Source organism: Caretta caretta, chromosome 4 (assembly GCF_965140235.1).
Source record: "Caretta caretta isolate rCarCar2 chromosome 4, rCarCar1.hap1, whole genome shotgun sequence".
In the NCBI taxonomy this organism is placed as follows: Eukaryota; Metazoa; Chordata; order Testudines; family Cheloniidae; genus Caretta; species Caretta caretta.
Window position 1 is genome coordinate 117,016,381 of NC_134209.1, and position 22,138 is coordinate 117,038,518.

Genomic DNA, 22,138 nt, shown 5'->3' on the forward strand with positions numbered 1-22,138 from the left:
CATCTTTTGATTTGAGAAGTGCCACTTCAACCACCAACTAATTAGGAGGCAGATGAGTATGAAATGTAGCCATTCCTTCTTGATGGAAATGATGTAATTTGTCTGTCTTCTTAGACAGAGGCTGAGTGGTTAAGGCAGTCTTCCAGACTGGTTGAGACAGCAAAGGCAACCCCCTCTAATAATGGAAGTGTGTCTCATTATCTAGCCTCTGCCCCCAAAATGTAAAAGACTATAGGATGTTCAATATTTTCATTGATGATCTGGAGGATGGCATGGATTGCACCCTCAGCAAGTTTGCAGATGACACTCAACTGGGAGGAGTGGTAGCTACGCTTGAGGATAGGGATAGGATACAGAGGGACCTAGACACATTAGAGGTTTGGGTCAAAAGAAATCTGATGAGGTTCAACAAGGACAAGTGTAGAGTCCTGCATTCAGGAAGGAAGAATCCCATGCACTGCTACAGACTAGGGACCGAATGGCTAGGCAGCAGTTCTACGGAAAAGGACCTAGGAGTTATGGTGGACGAGAAGCTGGATATGAGTCAACAGTGTGCCCTTGTTGCCAAGAAGGCTAATGGCATTTTGGGCTGTACAAGTAGGAGCATTGCCAGCAGACTGAGGGACGTGGTCATTCCCCACTATTGGGCATTGGTGAGGCCTCATCTGGAGTACTGTGTCCAGTTTGGGGCCCCACACTAGAAGAAGATGTGCAAAAATTGGAAAGAGGGCAAAAAAATGATTAGGGGACTGCAACACATGACTTATGAGGAGAGGCTGAAGGAATTGGGATTTTTTAGTCTGCAGAAGAGAAGAATGAGGGGGGATTTGATAGCTGCTTTCAACTACCTGAAAGGGGGTTCTAAAGAGAATAGATCTAGACTGTTCTCAGTGGTACCAGATGATAGAACAAGGAGTAATGGTCTCAAGTTGCAGTGGGGAAGGTTTAGGTTGGATATTAGGAAAAACTTTTTCACTAGGAGGGTGGTGAAGCACCGGAATGCGTTACCTCGGGAGGTGGTGGAATCTCCTTCCTTACATGTTTTTAAGGTCAGGCTTGACAAAGCCCTGGCTGGGATGATTTAGTTGGGGATTAGGTCCTGCTTTGAGCTGGGGGTTGGAATAGATGACCTCCTAAGGTCCCTTCCAATAAAATAGCACATAGCTATTAACAGTAGCTGACTTGAAATTATTCACCTCTTATATGCAAAAGTATATGTAAATCTCTGATTTGAATAATAGATTTTTCTGTCTCTCTAGCTTCAATTCCATTTAGAATATTTATTTAAAATAAAAACTATACCTTGGAATCTATGGCTTACCTGTAAATTGTATTTCTTATGGGTCCCAATAATCCATGCAAATGAGTCCTCCTCTCCCCATAGTTGATTGTCAGGTAGACTGACATCAAAAGAAAGAGGAGTCTGCTGCCACAAGAAGTCTCTGCTGCTGATGCAATTATGCCAGGAGAGTGGCTTTACTTGAATCAACATCCAATCATATGTGGTTAACATCAAACATCTGTGACAGAGAACAAACAACTAACAACTAGGGCATAGGGATTTCTGGAACTACTCTTATGGAAACCCATACACAGATACAGGAAGCGGGAGGGGCAATTCCTGTCTGCAGCAGGTAGCTCCAGTAATCTATACTAATGGTGTCTAACCACCAGTACCAATATGCCAAATTAGGATGGGGGGAAATAATATACCGACCTTTTTTGATTTGTTTTAATTATTGGATTACTGAATTACACCACTTAGAATACTTCTGCTGAAAGCTATGTCAACTGAGACTCAGTCATCCACTCAAAGTCATTTTGCAAATCCTCCTATAGAAGCTACCCTGCTCATGAGGCAACCTGTCCCCTAGGCTGCTGGCCTTTATCGATAGGGGACAAGAGATACTCCTCCCCCTTCCCCATGGCAGGGAATGTTGTGAAGGCCAAAACTGTAATGGGGCTCAAAAAAGAACCAGGTAAGTTCATGGAGGATAGGTCCATCAATGGCTATTAGCCAATATGGTCATGGATGCAATCCTATGCTTGGGTGGGCCTTCTGATTGCCAGAAACTGGGAGTGGTAGACAGGGGATGGATCACTTGATGATTGCCCGTTCTGTTCATTCTCTCTGAAGCACACATTGGCCACTAGGGGAAGACAGGATAGTAGCCTAGATGGACCATTGATCTGACTCAGTATGGCCATTCTTATGTTCGTATCTCAACTCTTTCTCAGTGGATGCTTCAAGGATAACTGAATGATTCTCTTAAGAGATGCTTTGAAGCTGGTTTGCCTTTCTGTGCTGCTCCAAAAAGACACAGCAATATTTCAAAGTAAAGTTGGATGACATGTGGATTGGAAGTGGATGAGACTTGCAACTGCCATAGTTGAGTCCTGTTCTGCGAGAAGTGGCCATCTGTAAAATGGGGAAGAATGATACTTGCCTGCCCATTAGAGTGGGGAGGTAGGAGGCCTTGCTCAATAAAATAGGTTGTAAAGAAAAATAATAAATTAACGACAGTCAGTGGCAGAATTTAAAATGCAGAAAATAGAAAAGTAAGGCAGTGAAACAAATGAGGAAACAAAGGAAGAAGAAACAACCTTCAGGTAGGCAAGAGTGAGAAGGAACAAAAAGGACAAAAAAGAGAAAAGAGGCAGATGAAAGAGAGAAAAGTAAATAATTAAATGAAAATAGTGAGACAAGACACAGCTATACGTTTAATAAAACCAATTTTTATTCAATATAGCATGTTTTATTGCAGCACTAAGAGAATACAAATTGACAGCAAATTCACGTAAAGTAACGTAAATGAAAATGCAAATCGGCTGTGCCCACTGGACTCTTGATAAATTGCCAGTGTAGCACTTGGTGCTGCAAAGATTGTGACCTACTGAAGAGAAATATAAATCATATACATTTGAACAGGTCTGACAATGAAATTGACACCTGCAGCAGAAGGTAGTATTTGAACATGCACATGTAATGTATACAAAATATATAGTTCTTGTCAGGACCTTCATAGCACCTTGATTTCACATGCCCATAATTTTCTGAAAAAGTCCTCACTGAACATGAAAAGTTTCAACATCAGTCTCATCCCAGAGATTATTTTTTTGGGGAAATTTTAGAAAAATTCCTTTAGCTGCTATTGAGTTACTGAAGAGAGCAAGCAAGAGAGAGAGGATGGTAGGGGAGAATTATGTTAAATATTTAAAGTATTGCTGATTTCCTGACCATTACCGCTGCAAAGAATCAAGGGCTAGGAACCTTATCTGAATCTAACTGAAGGGGAAAAAATGAGGTGGCAGTAGATTTAGGATCCCCCTCTCTTTTGACCAAAGTAAGTCCTACACCTATTAATTATGTCCAAGAGGGAACCTAGATATCCCATCACATCAGCAATGGAGATCTGGTAATAGGAGACAGCTGTTACAATGACTTAAAAGCCCCTTCAACCAGGAGCATTATGAACCCCAGAGAAACCAGCAGCTCTCTACCTTGAGATCCAGACTAGGGATGGGGTGCTGTGAGAACTGTATAAAATTGTTAGGAAAGTATAGTCCGTAAAGCAGTCATGATAGGGTTAACTAGGTTACCCGGATGGATGGAGCCTGGCTTCATCCCTTCTTAACCTCCTGTTTTATCCAGTGGGATTTTTTCCCTGCCACTCTGTGATGCAGTTGAATAAAGCAGCAGGTTCTCACTCTGCAAGTAGGCTTATTTTTGTTGCATTGAACAGCAGTCCTTTTCAAAACTGAAAACAACATAATAATGTAATTTATGGGAAAACTAAGGAGTTTAATAAAGAAATACTTACAAAGACTGGGCCACAATTTTCTTGCAAATAAGGACAAACAGTTCTGTGGCAATAAAATTTACTTTCTGTCAAGGAGTTAGTTACAGTCTCAGTAACCCAGAGATACAAGTTTAGAAGACATGAAGAAGGTTTTACCAGAGCACTACACGCCAAAACCAAACATTACTGTAGAACATTTTACAGTAGAATGAGGAGGCAAAGTGAAACTGTAGCTGTACATGTGGCAGAGCTAAAAAGATTTCAAATGAGCACTATTCAGTTAAATGTCCCAATGGATATGCTGTGGGATGGACTGGTTTGTGATGTTAATAATGAGAGAATTCAAAGATGATTGCTGGCAAAAGGAAACTTAACCTGGCCCAAAGCAATAGAATTAGCAACAGCAATGGAAGCAGCGGTGAAAAACTTACAAGATTTTCACTTAGAATACAGGTGCGATCAGACTGACTCAATAAACAAAATGCAAAACCAGCTGAAAGGGATGCAGGCTCCTGAAGGTGTTTCTGCTGTGGAGCTCATTTTACATCGTCTGTAAAGACCAGTGTCACAAAAAGCCTCAAGATTGGACACGTAGCCAGAAAATGCAAAGGTGACTATCAATCAAGCCAGGAAGGTAGACTCCAAAAGGCCAGAGGAAAAGGAAGAAAGCAGAGGACATTTTACCTTGAGGGGGGAAGAAGACACAAAGGAAGGGATATGGGCTAGATACTGTCAAGAAGAGAAGAAAGTGGGACCTTATGAAGTAACAGTAGAGTTAAACAATCAGTCAGTACACATGTAATACAGGGGCTTTAGCTACTGTGATCAATGAATCTACGTATCAACAGTGACTGAGTCCACTAGCAAATGCAGGAGTGATCCCGTGTGTCTATGCCACAGAACCCATCCAAGTGGTAGATTCTGTGCCAAAAGAAAAAGGTTACTAGTCCCAGTGATCCAAGGACAAAGGCAAAATCTGTTAGGCAGAAACTGGTTACACAAACTAAAACAGAATTGGGAGGAAATTTTCAAAATTGGACCCTACCAAAACTCCAGGAAGCCCTGGGCACTCACCATTTTACTACAGTATAAACGTCATCTGGGTTTTTTAATTATTTTTTTACTGCCACAATATTAACAGTAATTTGTGTTCAGGATTGTGTTGTGCATTGGGTATCAAAGAAGTTTTTTTTAATATTTATTAAATACATGTAAAAAGTGAAGCAAAAGAAAAAAAACCAACACTTAAAACATAAGTAAATGTTCATTGTAACTATTTCTCTTATAGCCTCTTATTTGCATAGAGCTTGTAGTTGCACTTGATTGGTAGTTTTTCAGATGGTGTTAAAGGTTCTTTTGTGGACAAAGAGCCAATTTTAGGTGGTAGATGTTAGCTCTCCAGTTTTGCTGAAAAAGTCTAAGTTTGTTTCTTCTTAAGACACACGCTGGAAGAGGAAAAACAGGAGAAAGGAAAATGCAGCTTTATGTCTTCTCTTCAGTTGCTGGAAGACCCCTGGCACAACACATAAATGAGTCAATTAGCTATTTGTGGACCCCAAGATTTACTTCTCTTGGCTGTGAGCAATATTTAATTGAATTTCTCTGATCTTCCTCTTGGTGGACACACCACCGTATTAGCCACTCGAGGTCCCGTCAAGCTTTTATAAGAATCAAACAGTTAAGCAGCATATTTAGCATGAAATTTTATTTTAATTTATTTTTAGTTTACAGCAAAGTGTTGCAATGTTAGATTTGTCCTGGCTGGCTACGTGGACTCTTGTTTGGCAAAGACAGAGAGGAAAGACAAAGGTGGTGGTGGAAAATAACGCACAAGGGATTAGCTGATGGTAGGTACCTTAGAAGTTTCCAATGGAGCAACCATGGAGATAGCAATGACATCTGGGCCCCTCTCAGGTCTAATCAGAATATTTTTCAGGATCAGGAAAAAGAACCAACCATGTCATGCTAAATCCCTAATCAATGCTGCTGCTCCAAAGCTCACTGCCATACTGCCGCTGTACATGCCAAAAGGAGAAATTGTCCATATACGGACACTTTATTGAATGCCACACTCGAGCCTTCTAAATAGTATGACAATGTTGTATCCGCAGCAGAAGGCCTCAATTCTCCTAATCAACAGGATTTTTAGTTCAAATAAACTCAGTTGCTATCACTTCTGTGATTATTTTGTACCTTCATTGAACAGCAATTTTATATGAACACATTTATATGTTAAAATGACCTACCAGATGCTTTGCAGCCTCTCTCTTCAGACAATTAAACAGTGGTGGGAACACACACTTCCTGAAAACAACACATGCAGGAGAAGGGAGCACAGATGATTTAACTGCCACTGAAAACAAGCAGTTTGTGTGCTGATCTTCCCCACCCTCTGTCATGAATCTCATGGCAGGAGTGGCACTTTCATTTTCCCTTACCTAGAGTGGAGAGGAACTAGACCCTTAGGTCTGGCCCTCCCTTTCTATCCTGCCAGCGTGCGGGGGGGGAGGGGGGGAGGAGACAAGGGACGGACACGACACCAGATAGTCACATCTTAAGATTTTTTATAGTTAGCAATAAATAAAAAAAGTCTGACATAAAAGGCCTCTGTAATAGGGTGGTTGGAGGGCCAGTCTGCATAGTGGTTGTAGTACTTGGCTTCCTGCCCCCTGCTTCTGTGGTCGAGGTGCCTCAGTCTTTAAGGCAAGGGGGTAGGGGGAATCTGTCCCTCCCACTCCACCACATCCCAGCCCAGGGCCCCGAGTAAGCCAACCCCTGAGTAGGGAGTCTATGTTCACTACCCTGGTCTATTTCTGACTGTTGCCCCTCAGTTTAGGGTATGGCTCCTATAGTCCAAGTTCCTGTGGTGGTTTTCCTCTAGTAGTGCCCTCTGGTGACATCCGGCTGCAGTCCCAGGTTCTTCCAGGCAGGGCAGCCACAAGTTTGACGGGGACAGAACCCCACAAGGTCTCCATGCTTTTGTCACCCACATTCACCTCAGGCCAGGTGCTTTCAGATATATTTCTCCATTTCCTTTGTCCAGGAAGATGGCACTTGGTTCCAGGTGGCTGCCTCGGCTGGCAGGCTAGAGATCCTTCCCTCAGGCAGGACAGCAGCTAGTTCCTGCCTCTAGCCCCAGACTGAGCTAGACTGCCTCCGTCTCTCTCCCTTGGAGGCCTGACACTGGCTGCAGATATAACAGGGCAGAGCGAGCTGGGCCCATACACTCTCTTTAATCTCTTCAATGCTTGTGGGCAGTTTCTCAGCTTCACCACAGCCTCCCTCTATTGCATGCAATTAGCCCTGATTTCAGAGCAGGCTTTTTAGTTGGGTGTGGGAAAAAATTATAATGGAAGTTACAATTGACTGAAAAGTCACTTTTGAACTCATTCATTTGGCATCTGCCAAGATTTTAACCAGAGCGTAAGGCACCCAAAAGGAAAGAGGCTTCAGTTTCACTAAATGACAGTTACCCACCTGCAACCAGCATTCTTTGTGATGGATTCTCTGCACTCACACTCAGGGGGATATGCCAGCAGTGCAGCTCTGAGGGTGGAACGTTTCATAGCAGTGTTGTTTAAAGTGCTCGTGTCCCATCTCACTTCCCTTCATTGTTCCTGCACATTCTGAGGATATCTGCTTTATATCTACGGATATTTGCATCCATGTTTGCAGATCACAGATTGGATGCAGATACAAATTTTGCATCTCTGCAAGGCTCAAGCTATAAGGTGGAGAGTCAGGCACCTCCATCAGCTTCCTCAGTCCTCTCCAACTGCATCCTCAGGTCTGAAATTGTAAATAGGATTCCAAGGGAAAGGGAGTGGCCGCTGCACATTTCCACTCATGGGATAGTTTGATAAGCAGGACTGTCATCTGAGGAAGATAGGACATGGAGTTCTAATGAAACACTTTTTTACCAAAGCACCACTCTGCCAAACTGAACATCATACCAGGAGGCTAAGTCTAGTGCATAACGTTTAGCAAACGTGTAGCTAGAGCTTCACATAGCAGCTCTGCCAATTCCTACAATGGGAATATGCCAAAGGAGCTGCTGCATGTTAACTAATCTCTAATGGGAGAGGAACAGATACTAATTTGTAGGTCTCTTCAGTACATAATCTGTCCAGTTTAGACAGCAATTGTGAAGTAATTGCCTGCCCCTTTATTATTGTGTGCTGCAGCTCACGTGACAGGAAAGAGAGTGTCCTCCCACAAGCAAGTTAGATACCTTGTGTGGGAGGTCTGAAGTGGGGAATACACAGGACAAGAGGCACCCTCTAAAATCCTGGCCTCTTCCCCTTCAGTTCCATCACAGGATCTGTGAGGTGAGTGAACTAATAAAAGAAATACTTTTATAAAGAAAATAAACAAGCTAAAATGGCTAACAATAAAGCCAGCTAACTCAGAAATTTAACAAAGGTACTGGGTCTCTGAAGAGGTTGGACCAGTCCAGCGAGGTCCTTGACTATGGGGGGCCCTAGGATTTACCTGAACCTGCTAACTTGAGTTAAAACTACCAACTGCCTTGTTTTCACTAGAATTTTAGCTCAAGTTAGTTACCATGTATTGCCAACATGAGTTAAGAGCACATCTTTTTTCCTAGTGAAGGCAAGATCTTTGTGACATCACAATGCCAGCCTGACCTCAGAGGCCCATGGCTACTGCCAAAATAACTTGCAGAAGGGAGAATGTAAAGATCTCATTTGAACACACACAACACAATTCTCCATAAGCTACAAAGCAGACTTCCATCTATTGTTGAGATAGCTTTTCATGTGAATTTAGTGTAATTTATCAGCAACATTTCTTCGTTTGAGTGTGTAGACTTAAATCAGGGAAGAGAAATACAGAAAGCTCTTTCTTTAAAAAAAATGCACTTCATAACAGAAAAAAAAATCTTACCATCGTGTTTTCAAATTAAAGATATTTTTCTAAAAGTAGATCAAAAATTCAGTCTGAAAGAAGTTAATAAGACAACTTTTAAGACTATGAGAAACTTGCTTCAATAATTTTGGTTTAGAAAAGATTTCCTCCAAGCTTTATGTAATTTTAGAACTTAATGTGAATCTCTCAGAAGATAAAACAAAACCAAAAATGAGAAAGACTTACCATTTAGAATAGTCTGCATAGAATTGTTTTGAGGTGTGAATAAAAAAAAAATCAGTTCCTGTCTATTAAGGGTTATTTATACCAGTGGTCTCCAAAGTGGGGTGCGTGGCAGGAGGAGCACTGCCGCCACCGTGCCGGCAGCTCTCCTGGACCTTTTATTCTTCAGTGGCACGCCGGCGACAGCTCAGCTCTCCCCGCTCCGTCTTCGATAGCACGCCTGCTACAGCTCTTCTTCTTTTCTTTTTCTTTTTTTTGCTTCCCCAGAGCTGGCCCTGCGGGTGCGCGATTCAAAAAGTTTGGAGACCTCTGATTTATACTATAACATTTTCTGCATTGTACGTATCTTATTGTGCAAAGAATAGTTTTATTTAGGAAAGACTATTATTTACTTTGTCAATAATAAAAAGACAGGACTGAGATTATTATGAACATGTTTAGAACTGTCCCAATGTACAAAAATACTGGTTGGGAACACAACAAATAGAATAACTGTCATAAATATAAAGGGAAGGGTAAACCCCTTTGAAATCCCTCCTGGCCAGGGGAAAGCTCCTCTCACCTGTAAAGGGTTAAGAAGCTAAAGGTAACCTCGCTGGCACCTGACCAAAATGACCAATGAGGAGACAAGATACTTTCAAAAGCTGGGAGGAGGGAGACAAACAAAGGGTTTGAGTCTGTCTGTGTGCTGCTCTTGCCAGAGACAGAACAGGAATGGAGTCTTAGAACTTTTAGTAAGTAATCTAGCTAGGTATGTGTTAGATTATGATTTCTTTAAATGGCTGAGAAAAGCATTGTGCTGAATAGAATAACTATTTCTGTCTGTGTATCTTTTTTGTAACTTAAGCTTTTGCCTAGAGGGGTTCTCTATGTTTTTGAATCTAATTACCCTGTAAGATATCTACCATCCTGATTTCACAGGGGGGATTTCTTTATTTCTATTTACTTCTATTTTTTATTAAAAGTCTTCTTGTAAAAACTGAATGCTTTTTCATTGTTCTCAGATCCAAGGGTTTGGGTCTGTGGTCACCTATGCAAATTGGTGAGGCTTTTTATCCAACATTTCCCAGGAAAGGGGGGGTGCAAGTGTTGGGAGGATTGTTCATTATTCTTAAGATCCAAGGGTCTGGGTCTGTAGTCACCTAGGCAAATTGGTGAGGATTTTTACCAAACCTTGTCCAGGAAGTGGGGTGCAAGGTTTTGGGAAGTATTTTGGGGGGACAGACGCGTCCAAACAGCTCTTCCCCAGTAACCAGTAATTGTTTGGTGGTGGTAGCGGCCATTCCAAGGATAACGGGTGTAATATTTTGTACCTTGGGGAAGTTTTGACCTAAGCTGGTAAAGATAAGCTTAGGAGGTTTTTTCATGCAGGTCCCCACATCTGTACCCTAGAGTTCAGAGTGGGGGAGGAACCTTGACATGGTGGCACAGTGGTGGGATTAACCTGAAATCATTTGAGATCCAGTTGAGATTTTTTGAACTAGAAATACAGATTTTAAAAAGGAAAATTTTTTTTTCTTTGGAAAGAAAGTCCAGAAAGCAGCTTTGAAACTGAAAGCAGCTTGGTTTCTCTCTGCTTTGTGGCCAAGCAGAGACAAAAGGGGATTATCTTGTGAATTGCAGGTTTTTTTTTGCCTGGAGGCAGGGTACTTAACTCCTGCAGGGAAATCTTCCAATCCAGAGGTTTTTTTTTCTTTTCTTCCTAAAAGTAAATAGGGGGTGTGTGTTCTACCCATTTGCTTTTTCTTTGGGCTGGGTAAGCAGGTTTCCAAGTAGTTGGAGGTTTTTTGCTTTAATTTGGGCCCAGAGCAGAGACAAGGGAATTGTCTTTTTCTGTAGGCTGACAATCACTATCAGAGAATAGGTATTCTATTGCAGCACAGCAAAATTTTACAGCCAAGTTTTGTTTGTTTATTTCTAAACCTCAGGTGTAAAGTTAGTTAAAAACAGAGAGGTTAGAATGACCAAATCCTCAGCTCAACTACAGCTGGAATTAGCCAAATTTCAGGCTGAGGAAAGACAAAGGGAACATGAAAGACAGATAGAACTCATGCGGCTGGAGAAGGAGGTACAGGAGGCTGCCCACAAGAGGGAAATGGAGGCAAGGAAGCATGTGGAGGAGGAGAAGGAAAAAGAGAGGAAGCATGTGGAGGAGGAGAAGGAAAAAGAGAGGAAGCATGTGGAGGAGGTGGAGAGGATAAAGGCCCAGCAGAATATACCAACAAACCCTAGCAATCCTTCTCCAGGTACCACTTCCCATCCCAGAAAGTTCCCCACCTACAAGGCAGGTGATGATACTGAGGCCTTCTTAGAAAACTTTGAAAGGGCCTGCCTTGGGTACAACATCTCTACTGACCAATACATGGTAGAGCTGAGGCCGCAGCTCAGTGGACCCTTAGCTGAGGTGGCAGCTGAAATGCCTAAAGAACACATGAACAAGTATGAACTGTTTAAATCCAAGGCGAGAGTCAGAATGGGGATAACAGCCGAGCAGTCTCGTCGGAGGTTCAGAGCCCTAAGGTGGAAACCAGACATGTCATTTACCCGACATGCCTACCACATTGTGAAACATTGGGATGCCTGGATATCAGGAGCAAGTGTTGAATCTCCAGTAAATTTGCCCTTCCTAATGCAAATGGAACAATTCTTAGAGGGTGTTCCTGAGGAAATAGAAAGATACATCCTAGACGGGAAGCCCAAAACTGTAATCGAGGCAGGAGAGATTGGAGCCAGATGGGTGGAGGTGGCAGAGAAGAAGAAAACTGGTCGCAGTTGGAGTGGAGACCAAAAGGGACCACCCCAGACCACACCCTATTACCGGGGGCCGCCCAAAGCCCCACCTACCTCCCAAAGAACCCTCCAGACCCCTTATCGTCCCACCACCCCGTTCTCCAGCAACCCTCCTCGCCCCAGTGACCCGTCAGCTGGACGATGTTTTAAGTGTAACGAGCTGGGGCATGTAAAGGCCAACTGCCCCAAGAACCCCAACAGATTACAGTTCATTGCACCGGAATCACACCAGAGGTCCACAGGCCCAGATACCTCCCAGATACCCTTGGAGCGGAGGGAAGCTGTGAGTGTGGGCGGGAAGAAGGTCACCGCGTGGAGGGACACCGGAGCACAAGTGTCAGCTATCCATGCTTCCTTAGTGGACCCCAATTTAATCAACCCAGAGATCCAAGTGACGATTCAACCCTTCAAGTCCAACTCTTTCAATTTGCCTACAGCCAAGTTGCCTGTCCAGTACAAGGGCTGGTCAGGAATGTGGACTTTTGCAGTCTATGATGATTATCCCATCCCCATGCTGTTGGGGGAAGACTTGGCCAATCATGTGAAGCAGGCCAAGAGGGTGGGAATGGTCACCCGCGGCCAGGCTAAACAAGCCGTGAGGCCTAGCTCTGTTCCAGAAACTTCTATCAGGACCCAGTCAGAGGTGATGGACCTGGACCCCAGGCCAATGTCTGCAACAGCAGTAGTGGATCCAGTCCCAGAGACCCAGACGGAACCAGTCCCAGAACCGGAACCAGCCGAACAACCAACACCAGACCCCGTGTCAGCACTGAATCCAGTACTTGCAACCTCAACAACAGAGGGCCCCACCGAACCTGAACTGGCAGCAGCCGATAACCCGACCCAAGAGGCTCAGCCGGAGCCTGAATCCCAACATAGTGCACCAGCGGAGAGCGGTTCACAGTCAACAGAAACAGCTCCATCCCCTATATCGCTTCCAGAGGGACCAAGCCTAAGTCCACAATCCCATGAGGAACTGATGTCTCCAGCATCAAGGGAACAGTTCCAGACCGAACAGGAAGCAGATGAAAGCCTCCAGAGAGCTTGGACGGCGGCACGGAGCAACCCACTGCCTCTCAGCTCTTCTAATCGATCCAGGTTTGTTGTAGAAAGAGGACTTTTATACAAGGAAACTCTTTCTGGTGGACACCAGGAGGACTGGCATCCTCAGAGACAGTTGGTAGTTCCAACTAAATACCGGGCCAAGCTCTTGAGCTTAGCCCATGATCACCCTAGTGGCCATGCTGGGGTGAACAGGACCAAAGACCGTTTGGGGGGGTCATTCCACTGGGAGGGAATGGGCAAGGATGTTTCTACCTATGTCCAGTCTTGTGAGGTGTGCCAAAGAGTGGGAAAACCCCAAGACCAGGTCAAAGCCCCTCTACAACCACTCCCCATCATTGAAGTTCCATTTCAGCGAGTAGCTGTGGATATTCTGGGTCCTTTTCCGAAAAAGACACCCAGAGGAAAGCAGTACATACTGACTTTCATGGATTTTGCCACCCGATGGCCAGAAGCAGTAGCTCTAAGCAACACCCGGGCTAAAAGTGTGTGCCAGGCACTAGCAGACATTTTTGCCAGGGTAGGTTGGCCCTCCGACATCCTCACAGATGCAGGGACTAATTTCCTGGCAGGAACTATGAAAAACCTTTGGGAAGCTCATGGGGTAAATCACTTGGTTGCCACTCCTTACCACCATCAAACAAATGGCATGGTGGAGAAGTTTAATGGAACTTTGGGGGCCATGATACGTAAATTTGTAAATGAGCACTCCAATGATTGGGACCTAGTGTTGCAGCAGTTGCTCTTTGCCTACAGAGCTGTACCACATCCCAGTTTAGGGTTTTCCCCATTTGAACTTGTATATGGCCGTGAGGTTAAGGGGCCATTGCAGTTGGTGAAGCAGCAATGGGAGGGATTTACACCTTCTCCAGGAACTAACATTCTGGACTTTGTAACCAACCTACAGAACACCCTCCGAACCTCTTTAGCCCTTGCTAGAGAAAACTTACAGGATGCTCAAAAAGAACAAAAAGCCTGGTATGATAAACATGCCAGAGAGCGTTCCTTCAAAGTAGGAGACCAGGTCATGGTCTTAAGGGCGCTCCAGGCCCATAAAATGGAAGCATCGTGGGAAGGGCCATTCACGGTCCAGGAGCGCCTGGGAGCTGTTAATTATCTCATAGCATTCCCCACCTCCAACCGAAAGCCTAAGGTGTACCATATTAATTCTCTAAAGCCCTTTTATTCCAGAGAATTAAAGGTTTGTCAGTTTACAGCCCAGGGAGGAGACGACGCTGAGTGGCCTGAAGGTGTTTACTACGAAGGGAAATGTGCTGGTGGTGTGGAAGAGGTGAACCTCTCCATGACCCTTGGGCGTATGCAGCGACAGCAGATCCAGGAGCTGTGCACTAGCTACGCGCCAACGTTCTCAGCCACCCCAGGACTGACTGAACGGGCATACCACTCCATTGACACAGGTAATGCTCACCCAATTAGGGTCCAACCTTACCGGGTGTCTCCTCAAGCTAAAACTGCTATAGAACGGGAGATCCAGGATATGTTACAGATGGGGGTAATCCGCCCCTCTGAAAGTGCATGGGCATCTCCAGTGGTTCTAGTTCCCAAACCAGATGGGGAAATACGTTTTTGCATGGACTACCGTAAGCTAAATGCTGTAACTCGCCCAGACAACTATCCAATGCCACGCACAGATGAACTATTAGAGAAACTGGGACGGGCCCAGTTCATCTCTACCTTGGACTTAACCAAGGGGTACTGGCAGGTACCGCTAGATGAATCTGCCAAGGAAAGGTCAGCCTTCATCACACATCTCGGGCTGTATGAATTTAATGTACTCCCTTTCGGGCTGCGAAATGCACCCGCCACTTTCCAAAGACTTGTAGATGGTCTCCTAGCGGGATTAGGAGAATATGCAGTCGCCTACCTTGACGATGTGGCCATATTTTCGGATTCCTGGGCAGACCACCTGGAACATCTACAAAAAGTCCTTGAGCGCATAAGGGAGGCAGGACTAACTGTTAAGGCTAAGAAGTGTCAAATAGGCCTAAACAGAGTGACTTACCTTGGACACCAGGTGGGTCAAGGAACTATCAGCCCCCTACAGGCCAAGGTGGATGCTATCCAAAAGTGGCCTGTCCCAAAGTCAAAGAAACAGGTTCAATCCTTCTTAGGCTTGGCTGGTTATTACAGACGATTTGTACCGCACTACAGCCAAATCGCTGCCCCACTGACAGACCTAACCAAAAAGAAACAGCCAAATGCTGTTCAGTGGACCAGAAAGTGTCAGAAGGCCTTTAACAAGCTTAAAGCGACACTCATGTCTGACCCTGTACTAAGGGCCCCAGACTTTGACAAACCGTTCCTAGTAACCACAGATGCGTCCGAGCATGGTGTGGGAGCAGTTTTAATGCAGAAAGGACCTGATCAAGAATTCCACCCTGTAGTGTTTCTCAGCAAAAAACTGTCTGAGAGGGAAAGCAACTGGTCAGTCACTGAAAAAGAATGTTACGCCATTGTCTACGCTCTGGAAAAGCTACGCCCATATGTTTGGGGACGGCGTTTCCACCTGCAAACCGACCATGCTGCACTGAAGTGGCTTCACACCGTCAAAGAAACTAACAAAAAACTTCTTCGGTGGAGTTTAGCTCTCCAAGATTTTGATTTCGACATCCAACACATCTCAGGAGCTTCTAACAAAGTGGCTGATGCACTCTCCCGTGAAAGTTTCCCAGAATCAACTGGTTAAAATCGTCCTTGAGATGTGGAAAATATTGTTAGTCTTTATGTACTTGGTAGTATATTTAGAGATGCATGTGTCTTATTAACTCTGTTTTTCCTAGAGCTCCAGGAAGAAATCCCAGCCAGTGTTTCACCCTAGCTGAGATTTGGGGGGCGTGTCATAAATATAAAGGGAAGGGTAAACCCCTTTGAAATCCCTCCTGGCCAGGGGAAAGCTCCTCTCACCTGTAAAGGGTTAAGAAGCTAAAGGTAACCTCGCTGGCACCTGACCAAAATGACCAATGAGGAGACAAGATACTTTCAAAAGCTGGGAGGAGGGAGACAAACAAAGGGTTTGAGTCTGTCTGTGTGCTGCTCTTGCCAGAGACAGAACAGGAATGGAGTCTTAGAACTTTTAGTAAGTAATCTAGCTAGGTATGTGTTAGATTATGATTTCTTTAAATGGCTGAGAAAAGCATTGTGCTGAATAGAATAACTATTTCTGTCTGTGTATCTTTTTTGTAACTTAAGCTTTTGCCTAGAGGGGTTCTCTATGTTTTTGAATCTAATTACCCTGTAAGATATCTACCATCCTGATTTCACAGGGGGGATTTCTTTATTTCTATTTACTTCTATTTTTTATTAAAAGTCTTCTTGTAAAAACTGAATGCTTTTTCATTGTTCTCAGATCCAAGGGTTTGGGTCTGTGGTCACCTATGCAAATTGGTGAGGCTTTTTATCCAACATTTCCCAGGAAAGGGGGGGTGCAAGTGTTGGGAGGATTGTTCATTATTCTTAAGATCCAAGGGTCTGGGTCTGTAGTCACCTAGGCAAATTGGTGAGGATTTTTACCAAACCTTGTCCAGGAAGTGGGGTGCAAGGTTTTGGGAAGTATTTTGGGGGGACAGACGCGTCCAAACAGCTCTTCCCCAGTAACCAGTAATTGTTTGGTGGTGGTAGCGGCCATTCCAAGGATAACGGGTGTAATATTTTGTACCTTGGGGAAGTTTTGACCTAAGCTGGTAAAGATAAGCTTAGGAGGTTTTTTCATGCAGGTCCCCACATCTGTACCCTAGAGTTCAGAGTGGGGGAGGAACCTTGACAATAACCAATAGAATTATCTCTGTGTCTCAAATTTTGTTTGCTTCTGATAAATGTAGAAACTAGGAAAATATAAAGAGATGTTTATATAAACTGCTTATTAGTAGGCAACAACCCACATTATTTGGAAGGAAAAATCATCTCTGAAGAGACAGATAGATCACTAACCTCAAATATGCTCTTCCTCCTTAAAAAGCAGCTTATCATTTCAGAGGGGGAAGGGTCTGAACAAATCTGACTGCCATTCGAGGAGTACGCTACAGAGAACAGCTTGGACTTAAATCATCTAAATATTTAAACCTCTACTCACTTTATAGAACTCTATTGTACATATCATACAAGAAAGATTCTAATTTAATTATGTACCTAAATGCCTCCACTCGTCTTCTTTCAGTTAACATAACACATTATTTCTCACTTTCTCTACATCTCTTTATTTTTATGCTCTAGAACCTTGTACAAATACTTCCTTATACAAAACTAAGGATAAAAGTTCAAAATATGACAACTTCTAAACCAACCCCACCCCATCTCATAGAAATCACCCAAGAAAATTGTAAATTCCCTCATCCAAACTTCTTATCCCTGAAGCCATCCCTTCAGCAAAAGCCTAGTAAAATAATGCCCTTATTAACAGTAGAACATAAGACTATAACAGGGTTCAAAAAAGAACTGGATAAATTCATGGAGGATACATCCATCAATGGCTAATAGCCACGATGGACAGGGATGGAGTCCCTAGCCTCTGTCTGCCAGAAGCTGGGAAAGGGCGACAGGATGGATCACTTGATTACCTGCTCTGTTCATTCCCGCTGGGGCACCTGGCATTGGCCACTGTCGGAAGACAGGCTACTGGACTAGATGGACCTTTGGTCTGACCCAATATGGCTGTTCTTATGTTATGTTCAATAGATTAATGACTATTATATTGTTAGGGTAGTATTGTAGTTACCTGTATTAAAGTTCAGTTCAACCCAGCAGAGTGACTCTAAAAAATTGGCATTGTGAGATTCTATCTTTATTGTGACTCAGTGTTTCTAAATCAAATGTGTTCAGTGTACACAAGCAAATATTTTTGTTCACCTGGCAGGTCAGCAGATAGGCAAACATCTAGCTTGGAATATTGACATCCACATTCTAGTCCAGATCATACTTGCAGATCGCTCATCCTGTCTCATGCTTATTTTCTGACAGGAATCAGCTAGGTACTCAGCATACCCTTTCTGAATATCAGAACTACTTTGGTCCTTACATGCAGAACTTGTGAGACCCAACTGCAAGAAAATGATCCAGATCATCAGCCTCTATTGTCTTGGGGAAAACCCCAGCAACCTTTTGTTCTTCAGTGGACTTTGATCCTCTGTTAACCTTTATTAACCTGATTTGCAACACAGTATAAGCCTAATATACTTCATCCTTTGCCTCCTATGTTTTCACATTCCTGCCTGTATAGTTTATTTCTTGCTTAAAATCGGCTCTCCCATACTAATTACTTGTCCTAATAGTGTGTCGAAATTGCCATCTAATACCGTGATAGATTGATATGAACCCTTGCATCTTCTTCCAGGATTTATTAGGCAGAGCCTTTTAACTTTGTTGTACCTTCTGTTTCCTTCATAACATATTACAGATGGCATCCCTTTGAGAAGGAGGTGGTTTTCCTAAAAAGTCCTGTGGGGAGAGGGTTTATACTTTCTTTAAGCTATGGTTTGCAAAGACAGGATTTAGGAAATCAAAATGGATCGAACAAAACTACATAATAGTGCTGAATATACAAAGAAAGGGGAAGAAATCATGGCTTCCATCTGCATGTGTTTAACTGTTTCAGCACCCTGGCCTTTCTCACAGTTCAATTTTTCTTTTACTCAGCACTATTCTCTTAGGAGATTGAAAAGGTTATTTCTTTTCCTTGCAATTTTTGACCTTTACCATTACGAAGATACTGATTTTCTTCACAGCTTATCAGGGCCATCCTTAGGCATATGCAGCTGCACAGGGCACCATGAAATTTGGGGCACCAAACTGCCCCAAATTTCATGGTGCCCTAAGCAGCTGCGTGCTGCATACGTGGCAGCCTGAGCCCCAGTGACCAGCCTATCCCTCGGTCGCACCCCCCATGGGCTGCGCCCACTGCAAGGGGTGGGGCCATCCCCAGCGGGGGGTGGGGCCCTGGAAAATTCCCTCCACCCTGCCTCTTACCCTTTCCCCCTGCTCTGCCCCCGGCCCACCCCCATTGCACCTCTTCCCCCAGTGACCCCGCACTCACCAGCAGCGGCAGAAGCGGAGCAGCCCGGCCCCAGCCAGCTCTACTCCACCAGCTCCCAGCCATGGTGCTCCACTTCCCGCCACTGGTGAGTGCGGGGAGGTTAGGGAAAGGATGCCCCCCGCACTCACCAGCGGCAGGAAGTGGAATGACGTGGCCCCAGCTGTGGGGCTCGGGTGGGGGTTGGGGAAAGTTTCCCCCCCAGCCACCCCACACTCACTGGTGGAGCACCGCGCCTGGGAACTGGCAGAATAGAGCTGGCTAAGGCCGGGCTGCTCCACTTCCCGCTGGTGAGTGTGTGTGCGCGTGTGTGTGTGTATGGTGGGGGGAAATCCCTTCCCCCAAGCGACAAGGCTGGGGCAAGGGAAGCGGAGCAGGCTGCTCCCAGCCCCCCACTAATCCCCTGGGCCATTCTGGGTCTGTGGGGCCCCCAAAAGTGCCACCCCACAGCTCCTGCCTCCCAGACCCGGGGGGAGGGGGGAAAGAGGCTTGGGGCCCCACACAGCCCCCCCATGGGGGGCTGCATAGGACACCCAAATGGCTAGGGACCTGCAGCTTATGGAGGAAAAGCTTTATCTGGTAAAAAGCTTGATGTTCAAAACACATACAAATGCAGACCAAAACAGCATCATGTCTTTCATGTTGGAGAGCAAGATTTTCAGTTTAAAGCTTTTAAAATATGACCTGACTAAACACATGGCTGTTTTACATGTTCATTGAGGTACAAGCCACAATAACAGGAAAAAGCAGCACTGTAAGGCCAGTAATGGGTACTGTTCTTCATTTAGACAATCTAGCAGCCAGTAGCCCCTGTCCATGTTGCTAAATAGGAAAAGGTGTTCCACAGGGTTAGGGCACTTTCCAAATTGTTACTACTACTTGAGAATCAGTTTCCATATAGTAATTGATTAAAGGTTTAGAAAACATGACCTATGAGGGAAGACTGAAAAAATTGGGTTTGTTTAGTCTGGAGAAGACAAGAGAGAGGGGACATGATAGCAGTTTTCAAGTACACAAAAGGTTTTTACAAGAAGGAGAGAGAAAAATTGTTCTCCTTAATCTTGGAGGAAAGAACAAGAAGCAAAGGACTTAAATTGCAGCAAAGGCAGTTTAGGTTGGACATTAGGAAAAACTTTCTGTCAGGGTGGTTAAGCACTGGAATAAATTAGCTAGGGAGACTGTGGAATCTCCATCATTGGAGATTTAAGAGCAGGTTAGACGAACACCTGTCAGGGATGGTCTAGATCAGTGTTTCTCTCAAATGCGGCCATCAGGGGCTTTTCTTGCGGCTACAGCCTTCTGGGCAGTGATTGGAGGGGTGGGGAAAACCAGTGGCCCCTCCCCTGGGACCACCAGGATGGGTTTGGCCCTGCTCCCCTCTGGAGCCACAATGACAGAGGAGCAGACAGCTGATGTGAGTTCCCCACCTTCCTGGGGAAAATGGGCCTCGAGCTTCTGGCTTCTGCCCTGGGGTGGTGTGCAGCAGGCTCCAGGCACGTTCTAACTGCGCGAGTGTGGGCTCCGGTCACAGGCTCTGGCACCCCAGCTGCAGGACCGGGCAGACTCCATCCCCTGACCCCTTCACCCCATCACCTACACTACCTCCCTACCTAAGGTTTAATTTAGCCCCCAACTTGCCAGGGCTGAGTAAGTCTGCTGTGAAAAGTGATATTTATATGTTTGTTAATATCACTTTTCACTGCCTCCCAGCTAGCAAAGAAGTCTTCTGTGAAAAGCGATATTAACAAACGTACAAAAATCATTTTTCACAGACGCAGAGATAGTAGTTAGCAAGTCTAAAACAAAAAATGCAGCCAAAAAAGCAAAACAAACAACAATAAGACAAGAACATACCATGTACCTTATCTGTGTTTCTATTCTGTTTAGGTCTAGTAAAGAATAGAGACAACTGTACCTTATTTTTATTATTCAGTCTGCAAAAAAACCCTTACATAAATAAATTACTATGATTTGGATGTGTATATGCTCATATTTATATGTTTTTCCTAAAGTTAATTAAGTATTTTCGGAAAAATTATTATAGCGGTCACCAGCAAGAGTTGGTAGCCGTACTCCAAGGCCACCAAAAATTTTGTTGTGAGAACACGTGGCTAGATAATACTTAGCCCTGCAATGAGTGCAGTGGACTCAACTAGATGACTTCTCGAGGTCCCTTCCAGTCCAACAATTCTTTCATTCTATGTATTGAAGAGTAAAGGGACAAGGTGGGGTCCCCTGGCCTGAATTTGGAAAGTGTGTGTTGGGGGAGTGGGTGTTGGTATCAGTCTAAACTAAAAATCAGTGAACTAAAATTAAATATCTAATTATATGTCTGTCAAGTTGGTGAAAACAAATTTTTCACTAGTAACATGAATACAGATAATAACTGTAACTTCCTTGGTAAGCTGTAACAATGCCGATTTTCCACAGTCCAACCTTCACATCAAGGAACCAGAATCGGCCTTCAAAGCAACATTTTTTTTTTTTGTAACCTAGCAGCATTTAAAGAAAGTGAAAAGAGGAAAAATATCATGTCACTAGTTACAAAAAGTTACGACACAATTCTGTACAGATAGAAAACAATTAAATACCACTGCTATCTACAGTTCATTAGTACTGATTTAACATTAGTAAGGGGTCTTGGGAACTACAACTAATCCCAGTTTCAGATTTTCAGATGAAAAGTGCCACATAAGTACAAAATATTTCTTTCTATGAATCACCAAAACTGCTGAATAAAAACTAACTATAGAGTCATTAGTAAACCCCAGAGCTTAAATTGAGCCCTTGCTTGCCAATATCAAATGTATGTCCTAATAAGCAGGTATATAAAAGAGATCCATCCCATCTTATTTGTTAAAAAAAATGCAAGGCATAAAAATTAGCCACACTCTTTGTCTTGCACAAATTTTGTTTACTCCTGTCCATTGAAAAATATAGTCAGCTGCCAGATCCTAGTCTTCTGTCATACTACTACTTTGAAATAGGTTTGTAATTAACTCTTTTGTTAGATGTTTGTTTTGAGATTATGGCCATGCAGTCAATCATACAAGAAGTGTCAATGTACTCAAACTGACAAAGGGAGGTTCCATTAGCTTCCATTAGCAACAGACTACACTGCAGACTGTCAGTAGAGAGAGGACTAAGGAAGTTGCCCCAAGGAACTCTGGGATACATCCAGAGGACTTCCAGTATCCGGGTCAGACCAAGGCTGTGTACATATAGGAAAGCAATAGGGCTCGGTCACAAGATCTCAGCTTAACATGGGCTCAGACCCTCCAGCCCTGCAAAGTCCTGGGACACTAGGTTTGAGCCCTTAATTAACACAATTGGG

At 44.1% G+C, this 22,138-nt stretch overlaps 1 protein-coding gene across 1 annotated transcript in view; it reads right to left on the bottom strand.

Annotated features, from left to right (window-relative positions):
• Positions 1–2,716: 2,716 nt before the first annotated feature.
• The window catches only part of TBC1D19 (TBC1 domain family member 19), a 124,969-nt gene continuing 105,547 nt past the window's right edge, over positions 2,717–22,138 (bottom strand). Inside the window, exons 22-24 of the transcript XR_012668194.1 lie at positions 7,278–7,676; positions 6,047–6,104; positions 2,717–5,313 (exon numbers count right to left, since the gene is read on the bottom strand). The gene's annotated coding sequence lies outside the window, so the exon portion shown is untranslated. The remainder of the gene's footprint in view (positions 5,314–6,046; positions 6,105–7,277; positions 7,677–22,138) is intronic.